This window comes from Rissa tridactyla, chromosome 9, assembly GCF_028500815.1.
Source record: "Rissa tridactyla isolate bRisTri1 chromosome 9, bRisTri1.patW.cur.20221130, whole genome shotgun sequence".
Lineage (NCBI taxonomy): Eukaryota > Metazoa > Chordata > Aves > Charadriiformes > Laridae > Rissa > Rissa tridactyla.
In genome coordinates, this window is record NC_071474.1 from 20,079,985 (window position 1) to 20,095,248 (window position 15,264).

Genomic DNA, 15,264 nt, shown 5'->3' on the forward strand with positions numbered 1-15,264 from the left:
ACAAGGGTTACTATGACATTGCTATGATGCACAGTAAGCAGCTGCAAGACACTGACAGTTACTTCAGCCCTAGGAAAGTAAAGCTTCATTTTCTGAGGGCTACTTTAGACGTTTTCAAAGAGAAAACACGTACTAGTTTTGAATGTTCCATATGACTGTCAACCACGACAGGGAGACAGAAAAAAAAAGAAAACCTGACAGCAGTTTCAGAGTTTGAGTACTTCTGAGAACCAATCATGAGAAAGAAACATAACCAACACAGTACTCACAATTCACTAAGATGACTTTGACACCAGGAAGTCAAATCAGCCATTGACAAATGCACCCTACCTTTAACTAAAACTTACTGTGCAAGATAAAAATTTTTCAAGTTATATAAATAGAGGAATATTGAGTATCTGTACAGTATCTAAATGAAGACTGTTGTATTGAGAGGATAATGACTTTGTAACAACCTCTAACCAGAACTCAAATACCTGCTCCACCAAGTCTTCCTGGAATACATAGAATTTTTGTCTCCATTACTTATTTCTAAATTGGGGATAAAAGTGCTTCTCTACCCCATGATAATTACAAGAATAATTACATTAGAAAGGGAAAGATAGATTGGAATACTTGGAGTGAGTCTTAAACAAAAGTATTTAAATGTATATACTTTTAATTTTACTACCAAAATACAAAGACTAATTTCACTTGTAGTTTTTCCCATCTGTAAAATGGTCCCACTCCAGTCATCACTGATACCTTAAAACACACAGAGCACTCCTGCACTGTTTTCTTCAAAAAAGGAAGACCATGGCTCTCTGAAATTGGTAAATTAAAGACAAAAATAACCTAGATTTTTAGTCAGGCCCCTTAAACCCTTTCTGAATCAACTAATATCCATTTAATTCAGTTCTCAAATAACAGAAGAAAAAGCTTTCACTGGTAAACTTTCTGGTTCTTTTCAGAACTCTCTTCAGTTCGAGGATTAAATGAATAAAAAAATGTTGTGTTATATTTTTACTATGCCAAGCAGTCTTTCAGCAAAAATAAGTCAAAGACTTTATACCCCTATTATTGTTAATTAACAATTAGATATCAATACCTCCTTTACACAGCTTGCAGGAAAAAATGTCAACACCCCCATGTCCCCTTCAACTTACATACTTCCAGCTACAAAAACATGTTAACATGTTACCCTTAAGACAATAAACAAAGCATACACAAGACATTTAAATAAGAATATAGCTGCTGAGAGGAAAGCCTCAAACATATACAGGTTTGTTTATACTCAGAGCCCTAAGATGTTTCATTCTGAGAGACAACTACTGTGTATAAAGCCACCTAACAAATTCCCTGTAAGTGCAACGATACAGAAGACTGTCAATCCCTTTCTTCTGTCCTGTAGCACATAATGTGCTACATTGTACAGCTTTTAATCTTTCATACAAAATTAATAGATTCCTCTTAGAATATTGGGAAGCAGTAACAGGCTGACCAGGTATACAAACTACCTTTCCAGATTAAGTGCCTCTTATATTTTCCCCATAATTATGTGAGACCCAATCCTGAGATCCAAGTCCTCCGCAGTCCCACATCCCCATGCAATGGAGAAGATGTGGTTTATATGGGGCCTCTAACAAGAATCATTAAATTCAGTATGTGTGAATCTATAGCTTTGAGGTTTTGTTATAAAGTAACATCATGCAACACTTTGCTGAAGTACAAACCTGATCAAGTTCTTGACACAATATGTACGCATGTACATATACAATACATGTATGTATGTCATATGTACGTATATACAGAGAGAATGTGGTCCCAGCTACAGCAAACTAAGCAGCCCATGAGGCAACAGTCAGCTTAGATACGTGACATGAAGAACTGGTCTAAAACATCAGAAGATAAAGGTTTTTTACCAGGTGCACATAAACGTCTCCTATGTACGCTGTTTAAGAGAGAAAGCACAACAATAGGGTTCTGTCCCTAAAAAACATGAAAAGCAGCTTGTATACAGTAACTTCTAAAAGAAATTAACTGTATACAGTTAAAACAAAAAAAAAAAAGCCAAACCACAAAACACGAACAACGACCTGCTAGGATATCACTTTAGAATACAAAATAAATCATCTCTAAGTAAAAGCACACACATAGTTTTCCAGTACTGCAAATAAGAGGCAGCAAATAAGCCACGGAGAGACAATGTGATTCAGATGACAGGTCTGGAAATACATGGAACACCTACAGTCATACATAGCTGATAAAGGCCAACATGACAAATTTCAGATGGAATTTTGTGACACCAGCCAGATCCACCTAGGATGCACACCGCCAGAGACGCATTTAACACAGGGGAAGAATGCACAGCCACACTACAACGGCATTCATGAGGCTCAAGGGGAAAAGCACAGGCTCCAAGGATCTCAGCCGAAGCTCAATGCAGATTTTGCATAGTTCATATTGCTTTGAAAAGGCGCAAAAAGCCCCCTCCTCCCCTCCCTGCAAAGGAAGAAGAGCTGCTGGACGCCTGTCGACCCCTCATCCGCAGCAACAGGGCACTGCCATCTGACCGGCCCCACCTGCCTCCCCCTTTTCTCCATCCCCGCCTGCAGCTTCCCCCCTTCCCAGCCGCCCGTGGCCACAGCTGCGGCCTCGCCTCCCTGCGCGCCCCCTAGCCACCCCTCGGCAGCACAGGGGGTGCAGCCCGCTCCCGCATGACAAAGCGGGGGGCGCCGTCCCGGGGTGCAGCGGGGCTGCAGCTGCCGCCCCCCTGCGAGCGTCGGTTTGTTTCGGCGGGGAGCGGCGCCGAGGAGAGCTCCCTCCCCCGCCCGCCTCGGGCTCGCCCAGGCCTCCCACCCCTCTCCCCACCGGGGCCCGGGCTCGCCAGCCCCCCGCAGCCGAGCGCTCACCGGGCAGCGCGGGGGGGGAGGCGGCGGACCTTAGTCCGGGTCTTCCGCGAGGCCGGGGCAAGCGGCGAGTCCCCGCCGGGAGCCGCGTCCTTTCCTGCGGCACCAACGGCGACGGCGGCTTGTCAAAGAGAAAACATGACGCGGGCGGGGAGGGGGAGGGAGGCGTCCAGATCTCGCGGGGCTACGGCGCGGCTCTCGCGAGACGCCCGCCGCTCCCCGCCTCCCCGCGCACGGCCGCCGCCGGCCGCCCGCTCCGCGCCGCCGCGACCTGGAGGGGCTGCGGGAGCGCGCTCGGGGCTCAGCCCGCCGGGTAGGGGCGCCTTGCCCCGGCTGGACGAGTGGCAAAGCGACCCCCGGGCAGGGGACGGGGAACCCAGTACCTCACGCGGCCAGAGCGGCACGGGGCTGGTGCTGAGTCTGCTCCCGCCGGCCCCATGAGGGACTCTGTGGCCAGAGCCACGGAGGAGCCGGGAAACCCGCCATGGGTGGGCAGGAGAGGGGCCCGAACCCCCGGCCCAGGGCAGGGCTGGCACAGAGGCAGCTTGAGCAGCAGGGAGGGCTTTTCCTTAGTCAAAATGGAAGCAGGCTGCTAGCAGCGGGAATGAAAACACCACCAAAAACGTTGTTTGCTTTTGCAAACAGGTTAGAGGAATGAAATCTAATTTAGATGAGGATACTGACTGAACAGATGTATTGGAAAGTCAGTGAAAGGAAGAGAAATGGATGAGGTATGCAGGGATAGAAAGTGCAGAAAAGGCAAAACAGGCCACATTGGTGGGTGAGCAGGAGTATATTGAAAAAGAAAGCTTTGGCTCAAATAAAGTGAACAGGGTGAGAAGTAAAAGTGTCACTGAGGATTGAAATTATGGGTCTAAAATAGGAAAAATACACCATCAAAACGGAATTAGAGGTTAAGATGGTGGCAGCAACAATAACATACCAAATCAGATCAGTGAGGCCACGCTGACAAGAAACAAAGCAATGACAAATTTCAGTTATACCCCGCTATAACCACCAACTGGTTATGGTCCATACAATGGTAGGGACGTCATGACTGAATGAGTATACATTGTTAATGCCTTCCATTAAATAAATGGAAAAACTGACAAGAGAACCAAGGGAAAAACTTCTGTGCAAGGAGCACTTGCACACGTTTAGTTCCATCAGCCTAAGGTAGGAATATAATGGAAATTTACAGAGATTGGTGACATGCAGCAGGTGAACAGGGAACAATTGTTTACATCTCTTCCCACAGAAGATCTAGAGGCTAAGGAGTGGAACTAGTAGATGTCAAATTCAGAGGAAGCGAAAGAGAGATTATTTCCTCATACACACATAATTACGCTGCAGAACACTTTGCTGCAGGACACCAAGTAGCAAAGTTTACCTGGGATCAAAAAGGGACTGGAGAAAAACAAGAAAGAAAAAAATCCATCACAGATTACCAAAACGCCCTGCCCCACAGACCCCTGACAGACGTAGAGTATTTGGGGACACATTATTACGCGCTCACTCTTGCCTTTTCTTCCATAGGCACCTGCTGATGGCTCTCCTCAGACACGTGGTATCAATGGACCAGTGTTCCCATCCTTATGTCCTTGTCCTACAGCCCATCTTTACTGCATCTCTCCTCAGTATAAGCCCCCTCTCAGCCCAAAGCACGTATCCTTAACAGTTTATTCTGAGGTATAAAGCCATTGGGGGATTTACTAAGGGTAGAGGCTCAGCTCCACGGAGGGGCTGTTGCACTTCATAACACAAGTTCCAAGCAAAAAATCAAATAACACTGGCAGCTTTGGAGGCAGATTCCAGATATCCACAGCTTTTTAATTCTGTCCCCCAAAAGGCTACTTATGGATTCATAATTCTTTGCAGCAGAATAAAACCCAAATGCCTTGCTTTGAAAATAGTCTTTGACCCACCCAAGCTAAAACACACAGATCAAGAATCACTGAAAATAGGGTAAGTTACAAAAACATTTTAAAAGCACTCTAAGTATTTAGAACATGCCAGCTAAAGGATTCTGTGTAAGAAATAAACTTTAAAATTTCAACAGATGCATCAAAATACATTAAATTCAGAAAAGTCCAGCAGATCTGCCATTCCACAGAACAGAAAGCAGAATAAACAGACACACTACGCACTCTTCAACATGTCCCACACCCACAGACTTATGTTAACCACAGCATGAAGACAAACCTTATCATTAACTGCAGGTTTTTATGGCTTGCAGGCTCCACCAGCAACCAAGTGTTGTACAGTTCTCAAGGAATTTCTTAGGTTTGCAAATGTTTAATGTTTTTAAGTTATGTACGCTTAGATATTAAGTTCCTAAAGCTGCAAGGTTTTCTTGTTTTGTTCATCAAGTCTTGACACAGCCTATGAATCGCCTTGCAATGCCGAGAGTCTGGGACTTTTTTCTTGCAATTTGGCTGTATGCAGATGTATCTCTCCATTTCCACAAAGGCTCGTTGATTTCAGAATTTAAGTTACACTGGAGACATTATGCAGCCATTCTCAAGACTGGGCCCAAGGGACTAAGAACATGAGAAGAATCAAGGAAGCAAATTAATAGTAGTGTTCTAAATGAAAAATCTTCCTATCACTTTCAAATATATATCTTTTTAAACTTACATGATGACTATAATATAGACTGCTGTAATCAAAGTACCTAATTCTCTAAGACGCCTTGAAAATCTTTGCCATGTAATTTCCAATCATTACTGTTGCAAAACAGCATGCTGCCAACTAAATATTGGGGGTAAGACAGGCATCCAAAAAAAAGGAAAATCCAGCTCGGCGCATCCAGCCTTCATAAGGTTTTCAGCCCATAGAGAGCTGCCAACGTCCCCCAAAGGACCACTGCAATTTATCTTTTTCAATTTTCACAGGGAAGCTTGTTTATTAGACAGCAACTGTTAATATTTCATATTAATGGCAATCTTTGATGAGTCTCAAACAGCATTTAGAAGTCAAGCGACTTCCCCAGTTTCTCTAGGAGTCCAGGTGGAATCTTTTAGAGCTGGAGCCCCCACTCCCTGGGGGCTACACTGCCTACCTTCTGTCTGCACTTACAGCCAGCTGGCACTCAGGACCCCTCCCACTCAAAGAAAACCCCGGATGGCAAGTGATGCAGGATGAGGAAGCCTATTCCATCTCCTTCTTACTAAGCAGGCAAGCATTCTAAAAACTCCTGAGAACCCAAATGAAGCCAACCACATCCTAGTCTACAGTGGTACCAGTAGGTCTAAAAGTAAGGCTACAAATAAGGGGAACAAGATCTATGTTTGCTCTGGCATCGCCTAAGGCTGTCACTAGAAATCAGCCACCTCATCTGAGAGTCAAACTATCATTAAATGAAAACGTAGCACTTCCATCGTCTGGAAATTGCAGAGGTTCCTGAAACTCTTTTGGGCACCCTGAGGACACATCAGAGGAAAAATCAGCCCTCCAGCCATCTGCAGCTATGTACTAACAGGGTGAAAATAACAACAACAAAAAAAAAAGTTGAGAAGAGTTTTATGGGAGAACCCCGGACAGGCCAGGAAAACCTGAACCACAGCTCCCCAGTGAGCAACATCATTCATCCTCTCCCCCTCCTTCACAGCAAGAATAAGTAGTAGTCTTCAAAACTTAAAAATCTCTGGAGTTCAACAGGTAATGCCCTGACTGCAAGATATTCGTGCTCCATTTCTATTTCCAAGACAGTCTCCATCTTAGGTTCCGAGGGATGTCCAGGAGAAAGCTCATACGATCATGCAGGTTTCAAGGGACAGGAGGCTGTAGATACTACCTCCATTAGCTCTGTGCTCCCACCTCTTTTTTTAAAACAGCAATAATCCCTCCTGATGACTGCAGATCTCTCAAATCCCACCCCCCGGCTCTCCTCCTTCAGTTGAACTAGGGCAGATTTCTTCTAGCATTCAGGTCTACAAGACCTGTTTTACAACAATGATTTCGTATTATTTTATATGAGTTGCTGCATTATTTATTAGTATTAAATGTATTGTTTATGTAATCCCATCAAATGTACTTTTAATCTTAGGCAATGATGAGAAAGGTATGATAATAAAAGAACAATGTGCGCTTTAACATCAAGTCTTACTTTTTCTAAAACTATTAGCAATTATCATTTATTTTTAGTAACTCCATTTAACTCTTTATCCTCTTCTGATCCAGACATTATACCAGGACCATAACCAATTCTGCTCTCACTATTTTTGTCAGATCTTTTTTTGTAATGCAGTGCCTAGGACAGGACCCAACAATCAGCATTGGACTACGCTATTTATCTGGGGCATGTTCTTAACTGCCTCTCCACAATGCAGGATAATTTTGGATCACTACAGAGAATCGGATTTATATATGAAATACCTCAATTAACTGTGTTTGCTTTTACTGACGTTTTTTTCCAACAGACATTGCTAACATTGGCATGCCTTACTGTTGTCATGGCAATAAAAGGAGTCTATATGTTTTTGGATGTGACTCAGAAATCATTTTATGCAGAAATGAGACAACAATTAGAATAATGGACACTGGATGTTTCTGTGCCACCAGTTAATAAATGGTCAACAGGAAAAAAAGAAAGAGCCCAAACCAGCAACAAAAGACACTGAACATAAGCTCCTTGATTGGATACAAGACACAAAATTGCTGCTTGTGATCCTATATTGTAATTAGGTGGCTAAAGCTTTGCCACTCTCAAGCATTATTAAAATCACAATGATCTGCCTGTGCAGTTACCTAACTAGACCAGGACCTGGATTTGCCCAAATAAATGCTGCTCTTAATGTTCAGAAATACATGAGAAGAGTCTTATATTGCATACTCATCCCAATAAAGGTCTTGAAACAATTGTTTCTCTGCGAAGGCACGTTCAAAGCCAAGATACTTCTCTTGGCCAATGAGTTCACAATTTACATGAGGCAAAATGAAGAAAAAAATATTTTAGAATGGCAAGTTCACCAATTAAACGATAAGGAAAGGAGCTTGTGTCAGTCACTGATCAGGTGTGGAAGAAACAGTTGCAAACACTAAGAAAAATGACTAAAGCCAGCCTACACCAATCTATGGAAAAATTGACTGCTAGGCTAAAAATACTATTCACCTTTGTCTTCTTTACGTTACTTATCACAACACTTTCGCTTTTCCTGTGGATCCAAGGTAGATGAAGGGAGCTGTTATTAGAACATTTTGCCTATGCAGGGATGCCAAATGTGGAGGCATTGAAATATATGCATCTGTGTCAGTCACTAATCTTCTGACTCATGTTCTGGAGTGACAGTTCTTCTGCACAGCACTTCCCGTCCATACCAAGCTGAGCCATACTAACTGTTATTTATTAGAAAGCAATCTAAAGCCACATCCACACGGCCAGCTGGCTCTTACCCCAGTACTAATCATCACTGCTACATAATCAGCACTTTCAGAGCTCAGGATTGCAGGTGGCTCTGTCACTTCCCCCTCCCTACCGTTGGATCCCAACACACTGTGAAATGCAGAGTAGGAACCAATCTGAAGTAACCTCAAATTTAAGATCTGATTCAGTCCACCACCCTGTCTCCCTCTCTTTAGCTAGCTGGTAACTTTGTCACACTGTTAAAAGCTAGTCTGGGTGAAATAGTGTTCTGCACCTCAGAAATGCCCTTGGCCAGACCAAAACAGGAAACACGTCAGAGAACAAATGGGAAAAACAAATGGGAAAAACACATGGAAAACAGGAGGGGTTGTACTGGAAGACAATGAATGAGACTATAAAGGGGAGAATAAAAGTATTATACATGAACAACTAAGTAATATTAAAATTCATACACAAGACTAATTCTGAACTAATCTATGCATGGGTACAAAATGTTTTGAGCATATGTAGCAAGAAGGTTAACAGAACTTCAAAAGGATTAGTAATTCACATTAGCTCAACATGACAGCATGCTGTGCACAGCAAAAGTGCACTGCTTAAATATTGTGTCATAATAATAACTATATGCATAAAGATACTAGAAAGAGTTAAACAATAAATGACCAATGGTCAAAGTACCATTCATAGGATTGCCACTCCCCAGCTGTATTCTTACCAGTTGTTCACAATACCTTTAGGGCCTTACAAGTGAGTTTTGATCCTCTGCTTTCTTTTAAGAACTACTGTTGTACAATCCTGGAGTTGTGTCCCCTCTTCATATTCTTTTAGCAATACAGTTAGGAAAAGAAAAGTACTTGTCACAATTACTTCACCCACCCCACCGCCACAGTCTTTCCTACTCAGTGAGTAAGGCAAAGCAAGACCACTGGATGCAAAGATGGAAAAGAGACAACACGGAGCTCTAACATCACCTTTGTGCTTACTACTGGAGCACGCAGATGCAAACAGACTGAGACTAGTTGTCCCTTTACATTTAAAATGGAGAGGTTATCCAGCTACCATGGCCCTGGAGCAACAGAAGCAAACAGACTGGTTAGTCTTGGCAGGACACAGGGGGATGTACTGGAGGACTGCCAAATGTAGTACGCAAGAGATGCGTGCCTGTACACATTAACTTAATGCACAGTAAACTCACTGCTGTTCCAAAAAATGAGTAGCCACAGTATTCCACGAGTTAATATTTACAAAGAGTTGCATCATATGAAACTGAACTCAGTAGCAAAATAACGCTCAAGCTGTTTCTAGCAAGCACTAGTATTCTGTTTTGCTTCAAGGAAATTCCAGAGACATGAAAAATTTAAGGAATAAAGATTAAAATTAAAGTTTATGCAGCACTGATCCAGTCTCCGTTTTCATTAGGAGAAAAAAAGTAATACTTCAATTAGTTTATCCGGAGGGCTTCGGTTAAGCAGAAAGCTTCCATTGAGGCCATCTGACCTTGAGTAAGTCCCCTTCCTATTTATTCTTCTCTGAAATGGGCATAATGCCACTAGTTAGATGTATAACTTGCTTTCAAATTACTCTAATCTTTTTGCACAAACGCAAAATATTACTATACTTTAACAAAATTGTTCCATGCAAGATTCCACGCATGATTTCTTTCAGCAAGCAGCATTTAGTTTTGTAAGCCAGAATACAGCATTAATTTTATAAGAGTCATTAATAAATATTAAGCCTAGGAAAAGAAGCACTTCTTTATAGTTGCGATTGGTTTATTTTTCTTTGCAGAACACAGATGCACAAAAATGTTAAAGCTATCCTCAAAACTAACAACATTGAAACACCACCGTTACACACAATACCCAGGAAACTGCACCACATGAAGCCTGAAGGCCTGAAAGATATTGTAAAACGTCGTGTCTGTACAGCATGTTCTAATGCATTGTTTAGCATTCTTAAAAATGATGACATCTTCCATTTTCTCTATGAGATCATTCCTCAGATAAAATTATTTTCCCAAAAAAATATTTTTGGGAAAGAAACAACCCACCTCAATTTTCATCCCAGAATTCCTCTTTCTGAACTTGAGCTACAAAAGCCATTAATTATCAGTTTATCAATTTTATCATATTAATTAAAGTTTATTGTCTTTCCAACCCTTACAGCTATCTCACTTCCTTTCTCATGCTCCATTCCACCACTTCATTAATCTATATTTTTTTTCCTCTTTAACTATTAGTTATTCCCCCACGTCCCTAACTTTTTTTTTTTTGTAGCGACTTTTCTTTGTCTTGTCAGTTCATTGATATTTTTCTAGTCTTTAACTGGAAGTGAATATTCTAACTGTTGTCTGAAAGCTGTACAATGAGGAATTATCCTCCTGCTTTCATGAATCAATGACTACTCTGTAAGGCTAAAAGCAGTTTTTCTCTTCCCATTGTTTCCACATTTCCTCTCATTCCATTTGTTCTTGCATTCAATTTTTTCCAGCAAGCACCACAACACAAATAATACCCTCCCGCACCTTTCATTTTGAGATCTCAAAATGTTTTTCAAAAGAAATTGACTTTCCCTTAGATGGGGAAAACACAAGGTATAAATAGGATAATTACCTCATCCCAGTATGTCTAGCACAGGTTGTGTTCCAGCTCAGCATGTTACCTAATATTCTACTTTTACAAGAAAACTCATACTGGTGTTTTTAGAAAGAGACAGGTAAAGTTCAAGCATTGCTTGTTTCCTGTCCCACACAGCTTCTTGGGCTGCTACCACTACAATACCTTGCTGATGCGGAAAGAAAATTCCCATTCACAAGAGAGACACGAAAGGTTACTTTCAAAATGAATACTGGAAAGGAATCTTTCACATGGAGCACTATCAACATCTTCATTTCAGAAAGGTAAAAAATGAAGCCTAAACAGATGAAGCAAATTTTCCAAGGCTATTCTGGAGTTTCAGGGTATAACTTGGAGCAGAGTCAGGCATACAGCTCTAGTCTCCACAACACAATATTAGGGTTTAACCCAAGAGTCCAGAGGTCCTGCCCACAGGCATCTGGATTTGTACACGCCATGAAGTCCTGAACTTGACAGAATCACAGAGCAATCAACAAACATCTCCTCTTTGCCATGGCTAATTCAGCCCTAAATCATCCAGAAGAGAGATGAGCTAAAATATTTATATTGCAAAACACTAACAAACACTTCAGCAAGTAAACAAGTTAGTAAAAGACCAATACAGCTGTACTGATTAGGGGGCAATCTTGTCTGTCCCAACCTACTTGTGCTGGTAAATAACTAGGATTGATGCCATTGGCATCAATGCAGAGGCACCTATTTCCATCTTCTGTTCTTGCACTATTAGTTAGAGGCATGTGGCTCTCTTTATAACTGCACTTACTAACAACACTCACCCCCCCCCCCCCCCCCCCAAAAAAAAAAACAAAACACCAAAACCCAGCCCTAGAATCAGACAGGCAATTTGAAGTCAACACAAGCCTTAGCATGCACAACTTGAAGATATTAGTTCACTTTTTAAATATTAAAGGCAAAAGCCTGGTTTTCTGGAACTGGTCACATAGCTACCTGCAGCTATATCTAATTTGTCCTGAATCATCCAAATTAAAGAATCAACTCAAGCCTGAATCATCATCCAGCTAAGAAAAATGTCAGAAATTGAGCTGGGGACCTGTTTATTGCTTCTCAAAAATGAGCTGAGGTGCATTTTGGTGGGGTTAACTGGTTCTGGTCTTCTGTGTGTTATGGATGTACAGCAAATGCACATTTGGATGGTTCATAATAATGGGTTTGGGTCAGGAAAAGTCAAAGGGACAATTTTCTGCGGATGTGCCTTGGAAAGGAAAAATGCATGCTCTGAAAGACATATTCTGTCCTCTTAGCTAGGGATGCTAAATTGCAATACCTGCTTACGGTGGGTAGCACTTTTTAAAGTATATGACCAGAGAGCAGAAGTGTTTTGTCAGGTTGTGAGAGAGGGATAAGCTGCAAGTAGGAAGAAGCATGAAGCCAGTCAATACACTGTGACAAACTCCTGCAAACAGGCTACTTGATGGCTGAGACTTTTTTTTTCTCCCAATTTTTCTAGAAGGGAGAAAGCCAATAAAATCCTATCATAAACATTTTTAAATAGATATAGCAAGTAAATGGTGAAACTTTATTCTTTCTTTAACTGTATTATTTCTTCTCTTGTAAGAACTGTTTGCTTGGTCACACATTCAGGATTTGGTATAATCAATCCCCATGCCCAAATGCTGTGCTAAGGGGCAAATACATATAGCTGGCTACACTCCATTTGATCCTCCCCCTCACCCCTCCCCTCAGCATTCAGCTGATTACTGAACAGGTTTTTCTTGCTGTTATTTTTAATTTCCTCAAGCTGACTGTTCTTCCTCCTTGCCAAACAGCAGGAATATTCAGCTCCGTAAAGGCCCTGAATAGCTGCTGGATGCTGCTGACTGGGATGCCGGCCCTGAAGGTGAGACCAAGGCCCATCCACAGGCACCAGGGCAGTTCGGCCGGGCCATGCAGCAGGCAGTGAGCGGGCAGGACAGAGGGCCTGGCCATCCCACACAGTCTATGCAATGCCCAGGCAAACATCCTTACGTGCCATTTTAAGGCTGATCTGCATACTGGCCCACTTGCTCCCATCTACCCATCCCTCCCACTTACAGGCAGATTTCAGAGACATATATCTGGACAATATGTAGGGTCCAGTGGGAACTATTTCTCATGACAGTTCTTCCTTCAATTAATGGGGACAAGCTGCTCATCTCAGGGGGCTTCAGTCACTCTCAAACCTCCCCTCTTCATTTCAGAGTGAAGCTTCAGAGAAAACACTGCCCAGATTCAGTGTGCTAAATCCAGAGCCACAGTCTACTTTCAGAGCCATCCTCTCAATCAGATCTCATCAGCGGCTGCAGCAAAGTGCACTTGATCAATGCAGGTCAGCAGCTTTCATCGGAAAAGCACAGCTACAGTGAAAGGTCTGATCACATAAAACACTTAGGGAAAAAAAAAAAGCAAAGTTACAGAACAGCAAGACAAATACACAACTACGAATTTGGTTAAAATCCCATCCTACATTTACCTTTGAATTTTCTCCAAATGTACTATCTGAAGCTCTAAGTAGTGCTGAATCTATTTAATTATGTGATTGCACAGAAAATAGCTTTAAAAACCTTTCAGTCCTCTTTGCAGGAGCAGAACTGAACTGTCGTACAACACCTTACTTTTAGTAGTTTCCAAGGGGCGTTTGTTTAACAAAAGCCTGACATTCTTCTAAGAGAAAAAAAATACACAAAATAAAAGTTCTGCTTTGAAACGAAAAGCAGTTCCATTATATAGAAATATGGCGTCCTGAGGAACAGTCCATCAATACACCCTCTGGGTAATTTGCACATTTAGGATGGGATGTAAGTTATCACCATCTGAACTTTCTGGACATGATTTTTGTACTTGGAATCTTAATGAATTGCTAATAAATAAAAATTTTGTGCATAACACTCACAAGTGTGGAATAAAATTTTTTTAACAAATTCCAAGAATTCAGCAAAATACCAAAACTCTCCCTTCAACCTATTTTCTTAGAATATTCAGTATAACTTTTCAAAAGGTGACATTTCCCTAGAAAACGTCACTCAAAGCTGTGGCTCCTCCAGTGTTCCAACAGTTCAACGCACTGTTTTGAAGTGTCCCTTAAGCTGTATCGCCTAAATAAATGTTTACGTGCTTTCAAGCCCTCACCCTCAAGGAAACTGGTATGACAGTTTTCAGTTAAGTCACCAGAGGTACTGTCATTCACATTCTTACTAGAGGAGTCTAGTTCTGCAGGCTACAACTGCAGTTTTGATCAGTGACTGAAAAAAGAAGCTTTTATAATAAATGTAACATAAACATTCACAAAATCCCAAGTATGAAATTCTGCCAGAAGACAAGAGTTTGCAGTAAAACAAAACCTCAGATCTATGCTACCTGTTTCAGAGCCCTGAATACCGTTATCTTGACACACGCACACACAAAGACAAGACACTCCCTAATACACCATGACATTCTTCAATAAATTCTCCTCCTTTTAAATTCTCTGTATACCTTCCAGATTTCTCTCCCTCTCTCTCATATTCCTATTTCTGAAATATTTTCATTTAAACAAATATTAGAGAAATCTTATCAATTCTTGATTTCTGGGTGCCAAGCGAAGAGCAGCCTGTAATTCCCATGACTAGTTTAGTTCAGTCTGTTATGAACTAAGTACAGAATACGTTTTACATTAAGCACCACCCTTCAAACTTCAGTAAGGAAGTTTTATTAATGACAGAAATTAACCCCTGGAGTTTGCAAGAAGGCCCAGCATTGCCCAACTGCCCAAGATATAATTAAATATGGTTTTAGAGAAGTTAAACAATACTGGGTCTCATTCCAAGTTTTTCAGTCCTTAAAAACAGAATAAAGGTATACAATTAGTTGCAACAGTTGAACACAGCCTTGAAACATCCTTCAATGTTAATTGATAAATAACTATAACATCTTGTCACTTGTCCATGGAAAATGCTAACGAGGCAGTGCTACAGTCATTTCTATGTGATTTTTTTCTTTCAACTAATCAGCACTGTATGTCATTAAACATTTTTCCAACTTAACAGCAAGAGAGGCTGGATTTGCCCCAGCTTAGATGTGTCTATCCCTCCTACAGTTTGCCGTAAACAGTAAACAAGGGAAATGACAAATAAAAATGATCCATTCAGGTGATTAAGCGCATGGGAGAATCCATGACCTTCAGTTAAACCAACTGTATGTGGATATAATGTGGATAATATTCAAAATTATCACTTTCCTTTTTCCTTCTAAAGGAAATAGCTAACAGGGCAATTTAAATTGTTCAGATTATGTTGTGACTCAGCAGTTTTGACTGGGCTTTTTACAAAAGCTTTCTGCGTTAGGTTGCTTTATTACTCTGAAGATGTATCTTAACTTTTAAAATATAGCCTTGTTTATG

At 41.4% G+C, this 15,264-nt stretch overlaps 1 protein-coding gene across 11 annotated transcripts in view; it reads right to left on the minus strand.

Annotated features, from left to right (window-relative positions):
• HERC1 (HECT and RLD domain containing E3 ubiquitin protein ligase family member 1) overlaps positions 1–9,218 on the minus strand; it is a 105,542-nt gene extending 96,324 nt beyond the window's left edge. For 5 of the 11 annotated variants that reach the window (XM_054215656.1, XM_054215655.1, XM_054215658.1 and 2 more), the window contains exon 1: positions 2,892–3,065. The gene's annotated coding sequence lies outside the window, so the exon portion shown is untranslated. Of the gene's footprint in view, positions 1–2,891; positions 3,067–8,968 lie in introns of those variants that run through there. The other 6 variants (XM_054215657.1, XM_054215653.1, XM_054215654.1 and 3 more) reach the window with 4 other exon arrangements.
• Between the last annotated feature and the right edge of the window lie 6,046 nt (positions 9,219–15,264).